The sequence below is a fragment of the Nyctereutes procyonoides genome, unplaced genomic scaffold, assembly GCF_905146905.1.
Source record: "Nyctereutes procyonoides isolate TBG_1078 unplaced genomic scaffold, NYPRO_anot_genome, whole genome shotgun sequence".
Lineage (NCBI taxonomy): Eukaryota > Metazoa > Chordata > Mammalia > Carnivora > Canidae > Nyctereutes > Nyctereutes procyonoides.
This window is the reverse complement of record NW_026575137.1, coordinates 7,015,614-7,034,238: the sequence shown is the minus strand read 5'-3', so window position 1 is coordinate 7,034,238 and position 18,625 is coordinate 7,015,614. Positions and strand designations below refer to the sequence as shown.

Here is an 18,625-nt window from a genome sequence, read left to right as displayed (position 1 = left end):
AGGCAGAGGGAGAAGCAGAAGCAGGCTCCATGCAGGGAGCCCGACATGGGACTCCATCCTGGGTCTCCAGGATTAGGCCCTGGACTGAAGGCGGCGCTAAACCACTGAGCCACCCGGGCTGCCCGAAAAAGCAATTTCAATTTTTAAACAAATAAACAATAATATATGCTCTCTAGAAATTAGACATGATTTTTGATAGTTCCAGAGTAATCAGAATCATTAGCTGGAGAGTCTTGAGTGCTGACAGATATTATTCAGGGAAAAAAAAAAAAAGAATAGAGGATGGAATCATGCCTTTGGGATCCAGGAAAACTCTTGTGCAAGCACGAGTAAAAAACATGAAAGACCCAAGATTTTTCCCATATGGTGTTTGGTCAGCTCACCAGTAGTATTATTATATACGATTGGTTCATGGTATCTGTACACGGTTCATCTTTTTTGTGTGAATGTTGAAATGAGTAAAGATAGTACAGGATTGAAGTTCCTAGGAAGCAACAAAAAACAAGCAATCAGAAGAGGAGGGGTAATATTGGCTAAAGCCTAAGCAGGGAAGCTCAGCGGTGATTGTGGTAGCAGTGCTGCCAGTTAGCAGGCATCGTGGTGTCAAAATGAAGTGAGTCAATGAGTCAATACTGAGTATCAGTGAGGTCTTAGTCTGGTGATACAAGCTGTATCTTTTACCCTTGCATCAAAGCCCATTAAGCCAGAGACAAAAGAATTCCAGAAATATAGAGCTTCGGTATTCATGTCATGGAGCATGTGTGCTGGGAGGTTAGCATGGGACTCAGGAACTCACATGAACCTTAGCAACTCTCCAGATGACCAGTGCACCACCATACACAGCAATGTACAGGGCACAGCACCCAGTACATCCCAGCATCTGTCAATGGAAATGGAGCTTTATCACCACTGTCTACAGCTTAATGTCCATCAACTGGCCAGAGTCTTTGTTATAACTTCCTCTCCCTCAGCTATCACTGCAGTTGCATGTAGGGCTAGATGAACAGCGATGAGTTCCAGGCACTCAGATCATATATATATATAATCTTGTGTAACCCTCAGAATAACCCTATCAAATAGATGTTATTTAACCTTGTTTTAAGGTAAGGAAGCTGAGGCTCAGAAAAGTTAAATACTTTGTCTAAGGTAACTCCTTGACTCATGAGTGGCAGAGCTGGAATTCAAATTTAGGTCTGTTAGGATTTAAAATATTCCCATCCAGACATTCCAGGGAAGAATCATTGCTATTCATAATGCTAACTCAATCACTGTCACTATCCAGTTGAGAATCATCCACGTTCAATTTTGCCTAATACAATTTTATTCTTTAGTAATAAAAGCTATTTACAGCTTTCCAGAGCATTTCCTGTCCCCCTTTCCAGACCTCCTTGTCATTTCATTAACGTCACTAATTCTGTCCTCCATAGTGCTGTGGACTGTCGGTTAGATTTGGTACAGGGCTTTTAAGAAAGGGCAGATGATTATGTTCACTTGGAATCAGCAATAAGTACGCTTTCTGATTTCTATGCAGCATCTCAGGATGATTGGTTTTGTCTCCAGTGTGACCTAGTTGTCTTGCCGTTTTGCAAAATTGGGGATCTGGAGTCACAGTTATTTAGGCCTGAATTTATTTTATGCAGGAACTTCAACAACTCTAAACACACAAACCACAATGACAAGATGGGTCTTAGCATCCAGGGGGTGTATGGGTTTAGCTACCACACTGTCCCTGCTTTCTTTTTACTTTACATTATAATATTTAAGTCAAGCAACTATGTTGACACTCACTCCAGCAGCTTGAATAATGGCCAGTTACATCCATGTCCTAATCTACGAATGTTACCTTGTATGACAAAAGGGACTTTGTAGTTGTAATGAAGTTAAGGATTTTGATATGGAGAGAGTATTTTGGATTACCTGGGTGGGTCCTAAACATAATTATAAGTGTCTTTTTAAGAGGAGGAATAGGGAGACTGGATGGCAGAGGAAAGGTGATGTGACCAAAGCAGAGAGATTTGAAGATACTATGCTGTTGACTTTGAAGGTGGACGAAGGACCCATGAGCAAAGGAATGCAGGGAATGCAGTTCTAGAAACTATAGAAGGCAAGGGATTTTCCCTCAGAGCCTCCAAGAGGGGTGCAGCCTTGTCAACACCTTAAGTTCAGCACGATAACAGATTTTTGACCTCCAGAATTGTAAGAAAATGAATGTGTGTCAAGTGGGAAGTTGTTTATAGCAGCCACAGGGAACGAATGCACCGTATTTTGATTTTTAAATAGAATGGGCCCCATGTATTTGAAATATTTTCATCTTTTTTTTTTTTTTATGAAGAACCTTTCAGAAAACAATAATTCCTTTAGAACATTACATTCAGTTTTGCTAATGAGAGGCTGGAAGCCTAGTAATGGAACTTAAAAAAATTTGCAATGCCCCTTTCCAGGAAATTTTTTAGTTAATGTGGGTCACTGACTTCGCTTTTTTTAAGATTCTTTGCTCATTTGGCATAATATACCTTGGTGTCCTTTGTTCACAAAAAAATATTAGGGAGAATTCTTGAGTGTCCTTGACTATATCTCCTAGTGATCTTTTAGCACTGAGGGTCGGGCTACAAAAAAGCAAATTTATTCCTTTTGCAGATTTCATCTTTTTCTCTTCATTATAGGAGCTCTGGACTAGCTGCTTATTTCTGGTATCTGTGTGAAAGTGTAGGTCTGGAAAAATGCCACTCTGCCCCATACAAAGGTGAAACAGATGAAAGGTTATCAAAGAATAAATCTGTATACTCACTACAGTCATTTTTGTGTTTACCATGTAAAACAGAATATTACTGCTCTTTCCCCAGCACCTTCCCTATAGGAATTTATATTCAAAACCTCTTATTTCAATTAGATTTCACAAAAGACCTATGGATTCAGCTACTTTCCTTTTCAAATTTCACTCTCAAGAGAGTGCACCTAATGATAGTGGATTGGCATGGTGAATATTTGAGAGAGGTTCTTAGGCTCATGACCCACTTCTGCCACTGCTCAGATTTCTGAATGCTGCTTGGATCTCAGCCAAGGCACCTTGAAGCCAGTTTCCACTTAGCTGTGGTGATTTCAGGGCCCCACGGCACTGGCCCATCTCAGCAAAGCTAGTAACTTTCCAGAGAATATACTCAGAGAAAGCAAATGTAAAGATGCTTTCTGGGTTTATTGAAAATGACTTTAGAACAAGATGCCACTTTGTTCTCTGTGGCAAGTGTTCGTGGTATAAAAACACTGCTCTAGGCAGTCTCCCAGATTGGATCAGGAGCTGCTTATTGTAATTCAGAAATTAATGATTGAAAATGCTTTAAAGCTCTTTTCTCAGGAGTATGTAGGCTGTCACTTGAACACTTGCTAACAATGGAATGGAATTTTTGTCATATTTAAAACTAAAGATGCTGCTTTATAACTCTAATACACTTGGATGCTGTGTTTATTGCAATTTGCTGTTGATTGTTGATTATCAATAAATTGATAAACAATCACTGACTAAACAGAGAGGATGTTACGTGCCCTGAGTGTCCATTGAGTCCTTTTCATAATTCATTGTACACGCTTTGAATCTCACTGGAAATCTTAGGAACACTACTTAATAACAGGAAAAGAAGAGGAATATCTTGGATATTCTGTTATATCTTGGATAGTCGGCAGTGTTTGGAAAAAGTTAGGTTACAGGGGCACAGGCTTGTGGTTTAGAGGGAAAGGTACAACTCAGAGAAGAGACTAAGAAAAAATGAAAGAGGATAGAGGCACAAGATCGGAAGAGGTATGAGGGCTCAAGAGAGGTTCAACTTGTGACATAGGATGGGTGGTCATGGACTTAGAAGAGAAAAGGGAGCAGTGAGAATAAGTGTTGGTTTGTTAAATTTGGGGATGGAAGTTGAGGGATGTCACAGTTATTTCAGTGAGTAAGGTACAAGTGAGACCAGAGTTTGAAGGGCAGAAATGTTCATAATAATATTTGTGATTTGTGAATAAGATGAGAGAAAGCCAATTAAATTATTGAAAAAAAAATCGTCGAGTAGGATGAGGGCTGGGGTAAAGTTGCACATCACAAGCCTAGAGCAGAACAATCAGCTAAGCTCCGCTTTCTGAGTTCAGGTATCTGCACCCTTGGGTCTTTGTGCCCAGGTTGCACAAAGTGTAGGAATACAGCACATCTTCCTCTAGTGTCAGTTTTACTTGAAATGTTTGGAGTAAAATTTTAATTCTTAACTACTTTGAAAATAATTTTAATATAGATAAAATGAAAATCAGGGTAAAGGTCTTAGGGTAAATATGAAATTTCAGATAAATTAAGTGCTTGTGGTAAGCAGCTCTTGATGACAACCCCCAACAGTACCAGGGCTCTACAGGGGTCTGTTCATTTTCTTCCACCATTAGAGCAAAGTCTGGAAACGAGTTTGAGATGTGAGGGTGCTGATCTACCCAACAGCCTAGACAATGTGAGCAGGACCAAAGAAACTAGAGGACAGGTTTCTTCCCGGGATGGGCAAGGGCTGTAGGCGGACAAGGTGAGGGATTCCAAGGTGTTTGTGTAGGATGCTATAGGTGGCCTTTCACTCTGTAAGATACAGTGATTCTCATTCCCCTCTGGCCTAGATATTCTAGTATCCCTGTTTGAGAGATTTGGAAACTGAACCTTGGAGAGATAGAATTTTCTGGACACATAGGGGACTGAGTGAGCTTGGAAAGGCTCTGAGGGTTTATGGGACCAAGAGGCAGTGGAGGGATTGCAGGTCTTGATGAAGGCAAAGGCAAGGCCAGTGGGGATCAGGGCCCAGGCAACAGAAAGACAGCAAGGGGAGACACTGTTATTTATTGGTTGTTTGATACAGAAGTCATGGCTTAGAATAACAAAATTCTGTAAGCATCGTTCAAGTATGTCAAATTGGCCTTTTACCTCCATCCAGCTGTTCGGGCTGATTTATCCTCCGCCTGTCCATTCCTCTCTCCCAATGACAGACTCCATAATGAGGCTGATTTTCTCTTCCTCTTTTGCGCACAAGTCACAAGTTCTACAGATTCAAGAAAGTGGAGGAACCTACGTTGAATTCATTCTAAGAAACTCAGTTTTTTTTTTTTTCTTTCCCACTTCTTCTATTTGGAGAAAAGAACAAACTCTAGTAAATTGTATCTTCCTGCTTCTCCTTAATAACATACATATAGGGTGCTCGAGATTTGGGGATGAATAAGAGCTTCTGTTCCTCCCAGTCATACATCATTGAGCTCTCTGTGGTCTATGCTCAGGCTTCTTTGCTACTTTAAAGGACTTTTTCCATGTAAATGTTAAGTGCAAAATTTCAGTCTCTTAGGGTTTTAAAATCATTATTATTGTTGTTCATTTAATACCTATTTCTTGAGCTCAAACTGCATTTTCACCATTGGTTGATTATTTATTTATTTATTTATTTATTTATTTATTTATTTATTTATATTATTTTATAATCCAGGGATTCTCTTTAGCAGCTACCTTGTTTACTTACAATCATTCCTAGACCCATTTGCTTTCTGATAGATGAAAATTCTAAAGTACGAAGTCAAATATAGGAGGAGCTTGCAGTAAGCATGGCTGGTATAGTTTGGAACCTGATGTTTGAGCATGATCCAGGAGCGTGTAGGAGTCAGGCAGAGAATGTGGGGCCCTAGGATGCAGGAGAAATCATTGTGTGCAGCAGAGCTGGAAGGTCACAGAAAAACTCTCACAAATTAGGGAGGTCAAAAATACAATTGTGGGCTGCAAAATGCATTCATGAACCGTATGCCAGACAGGGAGAAATCAACCAGGACAGCTCCATCCCTACCCAGGATTCCCTTCCTCTATCCAACCCATCAGTAGGAACAGCTGTAGATGGAAAATAGTTGTAACAGCTCTAAGCCTCCTAATCTTACGCTCGTCCGACAGTCCAAAAAGACCACCGTGTCTATGTTTGGAATGATTTTTGTCAACAATGTCCCTCTGTAATGATGTAAGTCTGGTAAAGGAAGAGGTGAATGCTAGTTAGTAGACTTGTCTTTCGTGAGGTCAGTAGATTTCTTTATTAAGAATGAGATGCAATCTTGGTGCTTTGTCTGGGAACAAGTATTTCCAGATTCTTTTGATATATTTTGTCTAAACAGCAGAGGCTGATTAGAGTAATGATACTGATTTTCAGATTAGACAAGTTAATTGTTAACCTAATACAGATTGACCAACCTAATAAATGTACATCTGAGTTGACCAAGAGAACCTCATACAAATCCATTTCTGAATCAAAAGAAATTTTGAGATCATATCGTTTTGTTAAAGGCAAATGGACAGCACTGAAAGCATAAATAAGGCCAAGACACGCGAACAATTCATGATTGTATTTTGAATGTCAAGTCGATAAAATTTTAACATTAGTCATTCAGGAGCAATAATGCAGAAATGTCATGAAAAACATCAATGTTGAATGGATAAAGAAGATGTGGTTTATGTATACAATGGAATATTACTCAGCCGTTAGAAATGACAAATAAAAAATAATAATAAAAAATAATAAAAAAAGAGAAATGACAAATACCCACCATTTGCTTCAACGTGGATGGAACTGGAGGGTATTATGCTGAGTGAAGTAAGTCAATCGGAGAAGGACAAACAATGTATGTTCTCATTCATTTGGGGAATATAAATAATAGTGAAAGGGAATAGAAAGGAAGGGAGAAGAAATGGGTAGGAAATATCAAAAAGGGAGACAGAACATAAAGACTCCTAACTCTGGGAAATGAACTAGAGGTGGTGGAAGGGGAGGAGGGCGGGGGGTGGGGGTGAATGGGTGATGGGCACTGAGGGGGGCACTTGATGGGATGAGCACTGGGTGTTATTCTGTATGTTGGCAAATTGAACACCAATAAAAAATAAATTTATTATTAAAAAAAAGAAAAATATCAATGTTGACTTCATAAAGCACCATCTGACAATCATTTCAGGGGATGGTAGCGGTATGATTTCAACAACAAAGCAAAAATAAAACCTAAAGGGTCCTCCTGTCTTCCATTAGACACCTACACGACCAGTCTGAGGATCTTAACGGGGAATTTGGAGCTTTTATCAGAATGACGTTTTCCTTCATGGAGTCTAAGGAATAAGACAAGTGGGTGCCATTATGGCAATTATTGGGATTAAACATCCTCCATAAAGATAGGCAACATTCATTAAACATTTCAGCGTGTGAACTGTGTTTCAAGCCCTGGGACAACTCTGAAAAATCTACCTCTGCTTTTTTAAAATCATTAAATGGAAAGAAGGGGTGTGGGGAGAGACGCAGAGTGAAAATAGCACCGAGGCATATGCAGAGAACAGAGTAGAAAATCAAAAGATTTTTTCCTAGCACCTGGGCAAATGTCTGTTTAGGAGAAATGATTTAGAAACCATGAATATGACATGGCCTGAATATTAGTAGAATTTGCTCTTAAGTCTTTTAACGCGGACCTAAGTGGAAACTAATATTTGAACTTGTGTGTCTAATATTTGAACTTGTATGTATGTATATATATATTTTTTTATTTATAAAAATATATATTTTATTTATAAAAAATATATTTTTTTTACTAAGCAAAATAAAAAACATGTTTTTATTAAAACATGTTTTTATTGAAAGAGAAAACTCCCTGAGAATAGTCTTCACCCGTTGAGGGCTGTTGAGGGCGCCCTGTCTGGGTAATTACTTTCCTTCCTAAGCTGTTTTAACGAGGCTGTGTAACAAATGGTTCTTTGAAAAGGGAATTCACATGGCCCTTGATTTTCTCCTTTCCTTCTGGAGAGGACCACAGGGTGGACTATTTGGGGGAAGCAACCCTTGATTAAAATGGGTAACCGGAAAGGGAAGTCAGGGGTAAGAGAAGTACCACCCAGCCCTTTCAGACCCACCCTGACCACAGCTCCTGCAGCCCAGAGTCTACAACAGTCTCCCAGAATTGTGGCCTCAGGCCTCTTCAATCAATGCCTTCTCAGCTCCTGCCCCACTTTAAAGCAAAAAAGCCATGTATCCCTCCTCCTCACCGAGGGACTGACCTTTAATGTAACAATTTACTCTAAATTTAGACTTCTGCAAACTTTACACTGGAGACCAGAGATTGTGTTATAATAGCAACTATTTAACTTGTGTTAATCTCTGGCCATTCAAAAAGAGAGGTCGCCTCCCTAGAGCCCTTTGTCATCTGAGACACAAAGGGGAAATTTAAATGCGAAGGGCATTTCAACATTTCCACTAAAACAATATTTTAAGGTGAATAGCATTTAGTTACAATGGTCATGCTAAGGAAGAGGAGGAGGAGGAGGAGGAGGAGGAGGAGGAGGAGGAGGAGGAGAAGGAGGTGGACCCCTGCATTCTTGCTCTGAGCCAGATGCTTCAGAAGGTACCTTCAGGGCCCATGATTTTGCATCTTAAAGTTAACCTCATGAGATGTGTTTTAGGGCTTTAATCTATGATGTGGGGACCCTGGGATGGAAGATTAAATCCTTGCTCAAAGTCACGTGGCAAGGGTCAGACTCAGGCCCCCGGTGCACCGACTGTAGATGTCACTGTTTGTTCCTGCTTTTGGTTCTCTGTGGGCTAACAGAAAAGGGAAGTGAGGGTATTGTTGTGATAAATATAGACAAAGTACCTAGAAACAGGAAAAGAGAAAAGTCAAGACACAACAGGAGGAAAGACTCAGGCAAACGTCAAGAGATCACAGAGGAAGGGGGGTACCCACAGAAGGGGCAACAGGTCTCCAGGCCACCTGTGTATGTTCTGGGTTGCTGCTGGGGTGACAGGGAGCCCCGGGTTCAGACCCTAGTGGCTCTCTGACAAGGGTCTGCCTGAGTTTGTTTCCTCCTGGGCGAGGGAGAGGGGTCTCAGGCCCCAGCGGGTGACCCCAGCGTTGTAGCAGGTTCCTTCACCTTCCTCCCTAGCCCAGTTTTCTCATTCATAAGGTGGGGATAAAATCAGTGCTTAGCTCGCAAGGCCACCTGTAAAGTGCCCGGAACACACGTGGTGTGTGTTCAATAGTCCCGTCGTTACAGGAAAAACTGGAGCCTCCCTAACTGATCCTCACTAGGAGGAGTAGATATTCTAATAGTTAAGGACTAAAGTAAGGACTCCAGCAGGATCGTCATTTCTGTACCAAGGTTTAAATCTTGTCTTTTCTTCCTCTCTCCTCCTTCTGTCTCCCTTCCTCCCTCCTTTCTTTCTTTCTTTTTCCTTCCTTCCTTCCTTCCTTCCTTCCTTCCTTCCTTCCTTCCTTCCTTCCTCTTCTTTTTTCTTTCTTTCTTTCTTTCTTTCTTTCTTTCTTTCTTTCTTTCTTTCTTTCTTTCTTTCTTTCTTTCTTCTTTCTTTCTTTCTTTCTTTCTTTCTTTCTTTCTTTCTTTCTTTCTTTCCCTTCCTTTTCTTTCTCCTCTTTCCTTTCTTCTTTCTCTCTCTTCCCTCCCACCTCTTCCGAGACCTTTCTTTTTCCAAGCCCCAAATCAATGTTTGCAGCCTTTCGGAAAATCTGGCTTTACCAGCATTAATTCTAATCTCTCAACATGATTCTTTTTTTTTTTTTTTTTAAGATTGTGTTTATTTATTCATGAGACACACAGAGAGAGAGGCAGAGACACAGGCAGAGGGAGAAGTAGGCTCCATGCAGGGAGCCCGATGTGGGACTCGATCCCGGGTCTCCAGGATCACGTCCTGGGCCAAAGGCAGGCGCTAAACCACTGCACCTCCTAGGGATCCCCCTTTCAACATGATTCTTCCCAAGGCCCTCAGTAAACCACTTTGACGATTTAGCTTCAAAAATTCAGATCAACATCACTAGCTTGCTCCTACCATAGAGCAAATACTGAGGGAAAACAGGGGTCTGAGTTGATTTCTGCAAACCTGTGGTGAATGGACTCACATCTCACATTGGGATCTTTCATTTATATTTTATGTTCTGTATGTTATAGAAGACCTAAATCAGGGGCAACTGAGAAAAAAGAGCTCCCATCAAAGGCAGGAAGCCAAACTAGAGAAGAGGGAAGAAGACTCAGCGAGCTGTAAAATGGACACACAAGCCAGGATGAGAGTAAGTGGGTACACAATGAAACCATAAAAGCTGTCTTTTGTAGGCCTTACAGATGTGCATAGGAAGCACGAGGAGCTTGCTTCCCCCTGGGTGAGAGCAAACTGCAGTAAGCCCTTGAGATATTTCCAAGAATCCAATATTTGGAGGTTGTTGGAACAAAGTGCTATAAGATTTTTCACTGAGTCGTCACTTCTACAACAGGGCAGGTGATGATACAAAGACTGTACAGGGCCGCTCTGGCTCTTGCAGGTTGACTGGCAGTAACTGCCGTGGACCATTCTAGTTGCTCCATACCGAAGGCAGCTTGTTACTATATTCGGGGAAGGTGTGGGGGGTGAAATAGTATTAATTAGAATTGAGAATAACCATTCTGGTCCTTGGGCCTTCTACAGAAACTGTATGCAACAGGTGTAACACACTGTGGGATCCTAGCATGAAATCTGTATCATAAAAATAAAAATCTGCTACGTGCATCTAAGTCAGGCAGAGGCTGGGGGTGGAGGCCTGGAGCAATGGCAGCTCTCCTTCCCTTTGGACCCAAGAGCTCCTCCTAGAATCTTCCGGATTCAGCTAAAATATCAAAGTCATCTTCTTTTAGCTAAAGGTCCATGCTGGGCTTAGAACATGAAAACTAGAATTGTTTTATTGTTTTATCTGACAAAACATTTCTGTTTATTACAATGAAAAATGTTTAGCCTATTAAGACACCAGTCTGAGAGTCTAATGACCGAAAACGTATCTGTCAAAAAATTTAAATCAAGGGACGCCTGGGTGGCTCAGCAGTTGAGCGTCTGCCTTTGGCCCAGGTCATGACCCTGGGGTCCTGGGATCGAGTCCTGCATCGGGCTCCCTGCAGGGGGCCTGCTTCTCCCTCTGCTCATGTCTCTGACTGTATCTCATGAATATATAAGTAAAATCTTTACCAAAACAAATAAATAAATTAAATAAAAACTCAGTTTATGTATAGGGACAACATTGTGTTTTCAGGGGCCTACCTCAATCGGGAGTTTTAATTTTAGGACTAAATGAATTTGTACATTCTTTGGGAGGATTCCCTATGTTCTAATGCTTTTTCAAGTTACCTCATTCCTGATGTCAACTGTATTCCTGATACTTAGGGGGATACCCCCACAGTCCAAATAAAAAACAAACACAAAAACCCTGCAGTACTGGACATAACCACAGGATGGCAGGATGCTAACACTTTTGTCTCCGTTTATCCCTAAATCTGGCTTTATCTTTGGAAGTTCTCTTCACAATCATTTTTGGAGGATGGGATAGAAGAGCGTTTAAAAGACTAGCGTGCTCTCTTCTCTGTCTCTTTCTGTGTGTGTGTGTGTGTGTGTGTGTGTGCATATAATTTTACTTAATTTTATATTTATGTGTGTGTGTGATAAGTGGATAAATGTGGCATCAATCAAATATTTCACTTGCAGGGGTCAACATAAACCAGAATTATATTTTTCCTAAAATATTTGTGCATTTCTGGACCAAACAGACTTTCATTCTGAAACTCGAACTACTGGCTTATTATTGCAAATCGTTAGTGTGTCAGTTAATTAGTGGAGGGTATAACTCCATCTCTCAGGTAAGCTAGAAGAAACAATAAACCTATTTCTGGATCCTCCATTTTAGTGTTTCCCTAAGGAAGAGAGTGAGAAATTGCACTATTTTCATTTCCAAGAGGTGAACAGAAAAAATATGACTGATTCTACGCTCCTGAGTGGTTGAGGATCACTATTTGGATTTCAGAAATAAATGTCAGAAATAAGTATTGGGCTTTCTGAGGTTCAGGAATGAAAAAGCTTAGATAAACTTAAATTTAAACGGGACATTAGAATATCCTGGGTAAAACTAGCATTTAAATGGGATAAGTCTTCGGAACCATCTCTTTTACGTCGAGTTAGAATTTTTGTATTTTTCTTAGTTTTTATACTTAGCACTAATTAAATAATTCGGTAATCATAATTATGATTAAATACTTGAAAAAAGATGGTTTAGTTTAGGGGAAAAAATTGGAATTAAATATTAGAGTGCAAAGACCTAAATTACAAGGATGCGGTAACATTATAAGACTTTCTTTTTGTCGATGAATTTCCCAAAGTTAAACTTTGAAGTTTTATTTTGAATTTGATAGCTTCCATTTAGTGGTCTTTCTTTACATAAATAAATGTCAGCTATTTAAATAATTAGCTTTCTCTCTGAAAGATACACTAACTAACGTGAATCTAACTTTTTTCTTTAATCTAACTTTTCTTTTTTTGATAGGCTTTTAAGTCAGGGAGATTAAAGTGTATTATTACTTTTATAACTCTTCCCAAAAATATTCCCCAAAGCTACCAAACAGAGGCAACAACAACAAAAAAGTTTATTAAATTCATGTGAATGAATGAAATCTTGCAAAAACTAGTTAGAAGGTGTATATTTTTACACTTAGTGTACATTTATATTTATGTAATTAGAGTAAATATATAATTTGATAGCGTCATATGGGTTATAATATACATGTATGTATAATATACGTATATATGTATGTATAATATGTATATCATGTACATACATATAATATATATATTGAGTGTTGGAAATTTGTCATTTAGTGAATCTGAAGTTTTCTGGTTATGTCTTTTCATATAGCAAAGATAATATATATTTCACTCATTTATTCACTTTAAAAAGGAAATATCTAAAGGAGAAAATTGACTGCTGGATATGTTTATGTAGCCTTTTAAAGACATTACTCTTTAAAAACGAAATGCTCAAAAAAATATAATTAAGAAAAAAACCAAAATGCTCAAAAAATAAAATTAAGAAAAAAAAACCAACAAAATGCTCTTTTATAATAACGAATGAGTTTTGAATCTGGAGTCCGTTTCATTTTCTCACCCTTATCACATGACTGGCATTATGTATGATTTGCAATGATTTAAAAATATGAAATGCTTTTCATATTTCCTGATTCTTCCTCTTGAGTGTGAGCATTTTCTGTGTTTATCTTAGGATACAGAGCGACTTCATCAAAGTGGGGAAGAGTGAATGTATCTACCTGTTATGCACCCTCAGGTACCTTATAATTGTTCCATCAATCACTCCATGCTACAAAATCATATTTTTGCCTCTGTGGTCTCTCTGTCTCCCTTAAGTAATTGTAAGCTCCATAGGACAAGACCGGATCTGTTTTGTTCACCATTGTACCCTCAGTACCTGGAACGTAATAAATGTCCTTCTGGCTATTTGTTGAGTAAATGGCTTGAGACCAGTTAGTGCTGCCTGAGACTGATAGGGTATAATATGATCAGGACCTAGGGATCTAGGCAGCCCTCCCTCGCTGTCTGTTCCCTACCTTACTCTGACTCCGTTCAAAAATCTCTTCCAGGTACATCCTTCCATTAGAAGAGTAAGGTGGGTTATTGGTATTTTCACGGGGCAAGAAAAGTATTCTCTGGAAAAGGAAAATCACTTCATCAGTCCAACTCAGTGCCCATGGTTTGATAACAGCTTGAGGTCCTCAGCCTTTTCCTTGGAGGAGACATGAGGGATAGGAGAAAAGCGGAAGGAGAAATAAGGAGAAGGTATATGCTCCTGCTTTCAACCTTGTCTATTGTATTTCCCTTCCCAGTGGGCTCACTGGAATGAATGCCTGACTGTGGGCGCACCCTCGTGCCCTCTCTTTGTTTCACATTCCACGTTCAATCCAGCAGCACATTCTACGGGCACCTCCAATGTCTCTCACTTAAATTACTGTGATAACCTCTTGATTGATCCTTCTGACTCTGTCATTGGTCCTTTTGCTCTATTCTCAACACACTGGTCAGAATGATGCTTCAAACCAAGAACAGATCATGTCAGTTCTCTGCTCAAAAACTTCCACTGGTTAAAAAAAAAAAAACAAAAACAAAAAACAAACACTTCCAAAACCCAACCAACCAAACAAAAAAACCCCTTCCATTGGCTTCTCATTTTACGTGAAAAGCCAAAGTCCTTAAAATTGCTTAAAAGATCTGGCCCCCTGTTTCTCTTTCCTTACTGTCTTATCACTCTCCCCATCAGATAATACACTTCAGCCACACAGGGCTTCTTATCGTTCTTGAACCCACAGGACTCAGTCTTGTCTCAGGGCCTTTGCACTGCCTAGGCTTTCAGCCAGAAATCATTTTCTCCCAAGATATCCTCATTACCTTACCTCTCTGAAGTCCTTGCCCAAGTATTTCACTCCAGTGAGAGTTTTTCTGCACACTGCCCTTAAAATCACCACCCTCCACCCCTCCCGCCCCCAACAATCCCAATCTTCTTCCCACACTTGATTTCAAAAAATGAAATTCTTTGAGCATTTCGGTTGTTTTCTTAATTTTATTTTTTTTGAGCATTTCGTTTTTAAAGAGTAATGTCTTTAAAAGGCTACATAAACATATCCAGCAGCCAATTTTCTCCCTTAGATATTTCCTTTTTAAAATGAATAAATGAGTGAAATGGAAGAAGATGGGCATGTAATACCATCTGATGGTTTCTTGTCTGTTCACTATCTGCCTTGGAATTTTAACAAGTGAGTCCACTCACCAACCGAGTACTATAGGTGCTTGCCAAGGTCCCTGGGGTAAGAGATTTTGTTTGCCCTTGTCACTGCTATATCATTATCTATTAGAGTACATGGCACACTTAAGTACTCAGTAAACATTGTTGAATGAATTACTCACTGAAGGACAAATTCAAATCCTCTGGTAAATCTTCATGTATCACTGACTCTGCAGAAGCCTTGGTAGGAAGACTTTAATTTCTGCTGTGGTCAATATTTCGAAGGTTAAAAAGAAAGGTGCTTGCTGCATGAATTTTACTCTCCTTTTGCTCCAGGTGTGCTTCCCCTGTCCTCCCTAAGTTCTGTGGGGTGGGGTGCTGCAGGTCATGAAGGTGGGGGCATCAGCAGGAACCTGGGAATTTGTCCCAGGATTTCAGAAGGGAGATTTGGGAGCCACGTGCTTTATACCAAATGAAAAGTAACAATATAAGACAGAATGAGCATACAGCTTGGGCGTCAGAGGAGAGGCAGCATTTCTGGCTGGTGTGGGAACATTAACTCTGGGGGAATGAGACAAATTTGTTAGCAGAGAACAGGAAAAGAGAGTTCTCACGAATGTGGATGTTGGGAATGAATGGTGTGAGTCACAGGCTGCGTCAGGAAAGCACACGGTATTTTGAGGGGTAGAGAGCAAATATTTGTTGTCACGTAACCCTACATGCATAGTGCAGAGAAAAGGGTTCCTTGTCCTTGTTTTGCTAAGTCTCCCAAGAAGCATCACGAGTTGGATAGAACTCTCAGGATTCTCGTTTGGGAATCAGGAGAGGCAAGTGTGTGTTCTAGTCCTTAAAAGAGACACAGAAGACACCAGGATCAGGTCCTGGAGAATTTCTGACTCTTTTTTTTTTTTTTTTTTAATTTCTGACTCTTTTAAATGTACACGTGCAGGTTCTCCAAATAAGCTTGACTTGGAATCTCAAGAAAGGAGCCCACTTGCTAACCAAGTACTATAGATACGAGTGATTCAGACAGGAAATCTAGGTGAGGAAGGTAAATTAGCAGCCAAAGAATTGACCCAGGCCTACACGGACACTGTCGTCCTCCAACAGGATCACGTATGGTCGGTGTTTGACAGAGAACCCGTGATGCCATGATGCCTGTGATTGGAAGATTTACCTTCGGGGGGAACAAGAAACTCACCTATGTTTCTTGTTCAGACAGGAAGCATCACAGCTAGTTCAGGCCCGGGGAAATCAAAGGGATGTTCGGGAGGAAGGAAAGGGTGGCAACATTAGCAACTGACCCTTCGAAACACTACCTAGGGTCACCTCATGGTTTGTCACTTCATCAACAGAAACAGCTGGATTCTTTCTTATTTGGTTGAGGCACATGGCCTAGAGAGCAAAGGAAAGCCCTGAACATCCAGGGGTGCATGGGATGTGCAGAAGAAGGTAAAACCGCCAGTGACCAGGCAAGCAAAGACAAATGGAAACACCACTCCACGACTCAACCACCCTGGATCCCACTCTACATGACAGGGATTAGATCATCAGGTTCACACGGGCCTCCTTAATTTTTCATAGCTTCCTGGAGCACAAAACAGAAGAAATAAGGATCTCAGCCACGCGGGTGGGAAAGAGCATAGGCCACGTGTAGTATCTGCGTGGAAAGAGAGGAGAGGGAAGGGTGATGCCTTCGCCAACCTTAGTGGAGCTTTGTTGTCATGAATGAATTTGAAGCCCGATTTGCCAAGTTCTTTTATTTTTTAAGTGTTGTATGTGGACAACTTTATTTCCTCAGACATCTTTCTGCTCCTTGTGCATTAAATCCTAAAGCCTCAGCAAAGTCGGTAAGTCCAACGTGCTTGCTTTTCCCCTCTGAACTGGTAAGGTCAAAGAGATGTGAAGCTCTGTAAAAACATCCTAGGTGAGAGAGGGGGTTTTGTGCAGAGAGCTCAGTGAGGTAATGCATGCGTTTTTCTTTCGGCACCCAAGGAAAACCCACTCTTGGGTGGGGGCTGCTGTGAGCATAGGCCTCAAAACTGTGATGTACCAACGGGCCAACGCGGGATAGAACCTTCAGCACCAGCCCTGGATGTGCTGATCCTCTCGTTTCGCAGACTCTGCTGGGAAGGTCCCCATATGGAGATCTTCTCTTAAGTCCTCCTAGTTTAGAAGTTTCTCCTCAGACCCCGCTATCCTTTTGGTATTTCCCCTTCACTTCCTCACTCCATGCTCCAGGTACCAGGGCTCTCATGGGGCCTCCAGGTTACCTACGTGTACTGAATATTCCATCACTGCCCTCGGGGCTCCCCACAGCGTGCCTTGTCCAATCTACTCCTATGCTTACTGGGATCCTCTTCTTGAACCATCCACAAAAAGAGACACCTGACCAACATATTCACTCTGGGGCATTAGCAACTGAAAACAACTAAAAGCGTTATCACCTTCATTCTAACACGTAAACCAAGGGTTGGACCATGCCTGGCCCAAATGTCAAGTGATGGAAAGAGGGATATTTGGTTTGAGAGTGTGCTGGCAAGGCCTCTGGGGATGCATAAAACCAGCCCTTCCTACAGTTTGCACTGATGGTTTGGGATCTTAAGTTCTTACAGACAAACTGAAGAGCAAAATGTCCTGTTTTTTTTTTTTTTCTTTCTTAGAATGATGTGTCAACATAAGTTGGAAGCAGAAACAAGACCTCTTTAATGTTTCTTATTTTCCTTTTTTATATTTTCCTTTGCGGTATAGCAGGACACTTTTATAAACTACTGGGACATAAATTATAAAGCTTTCCCTTCTGTCTTGGTTTCCTCACTACAGAAAAATCTTCAAAACGTTTTAGAAGAAAGGCAAGTTGCCTGTGAAGAAAGAATACAGAAAACTAAAGAACTATAAAGAAACCACATTTGAAGGATGAGAAGAAACTACCAGTGGAAGACATGTGAAGACTGAACTTGGAAAGCAAACAAAAAATAGATGCGAACAACTAGGAAATATAAAAATAAAGAAGTTGGACATTAAGATGCTTCTTTGTAGGGCTGAAATAAAGTGCAATTCTGGATCTTGTGAAAAGAAGTGAAAGGAAGAAAAAGAAAAGGAAGAAAGTCTTTAAGGAAAAAGAGACACCATAATAAAAGCTATGACTATTCCAAATTTTTATTTTGTCCAAAATTCTTTTAACATATGATATCATACTTGACTGGACTTACTGCATCATTTTACATTTCTGCTGAAAATTCAAGCCAGATTAAAACACTCTTCATGAAGAGAAAGCAGCGCTAGGAGACAAGATGATTAGGAGGGAGACAAATTGGAAACAGGCAATAATAAAAACAAAATAATTAAAAAAAAAAGATACCATAATGACAAAGGTGGGTTTGTAAACTCTGAGAGGAAGCCCTGGGTAGTGGCTAACATGTTTGCAGCTCGATAGATCTGGATTTTCATTTTGACTCCGGAGCTTTGATGGCAGTGTGGGTGGACCTTGGCCTATTTTCTTGATCTCATCGGTCTTATTCAGCTCCAAGCCCTTGTGCCTACAACAGGGCCCGGCACACAGAAGGAAAACAATTAATGTTTTTTTTTTAATATTTTATTTATTTATTCATGAGAGACAGAGAGACAGAGACAGAGACATAGGCAGAGGGAGAAGCAGGCTCCATGCAGGAAGCCTGATGTGGGACTCAATCCCAGAGTCCTGGGACTATGCCCTGAGCCAAAGGCAGACGCTCTACCACTGAGCCACCAAAGCGTCCCAACAATTAATGTTTGTTGAATGAATGAACAAAAGACTTCTTCCACATGAATAATGCTTATCTAACAGGGTTGTGGTAAGAATCAAGTATCCTTTAGTTTATTATTAGAATATTGTCTGTACTGAAAGTAGAAATATTGTATTGAAAGTCTGTATTCTGGGGAATGTGGAATTTCACATGCAAGGGCCAGTTGGGCCCAAGCTCTTGACACATGATTTCGGATCCAAAGTTGCACACAGGTAGATGTGGTTCCAGAGCTTCTGCTGTGTCGTCAC

The 18,625-nt window shown here is 40.5% G+C and overlaps 1 long non-coding RNA gene across 2 annotated transcripts; it reads left to right on the top strand.

Moving 5' to 3' along the window:
- Nucleotides 1–7,052: 7,052 nt before the first annotated feature.
- On the top strand, nt 7,053–17,742 carry LOC129495727 (uncharacterized). 2 transcript variants are annotated; one of them, XR_008661602.1, is made up of 3 exons: nt 7,053–7,142; nt 9,962–10,080; nt 17,416–17,742. It is a non-coding gene; the product is annotated as an uncharacterized LOC129495727 (long non-coding RNA). The 2 variants fall into 2 exon arrangements; XR_008661603.1 differs by lacking the exon at nt 17,416–17,742 and adding an exon at nt 13,081–13,132.
- The last annotated feature ends 883 nt before the right edge of the window (nt 17,743–18,625 follow it).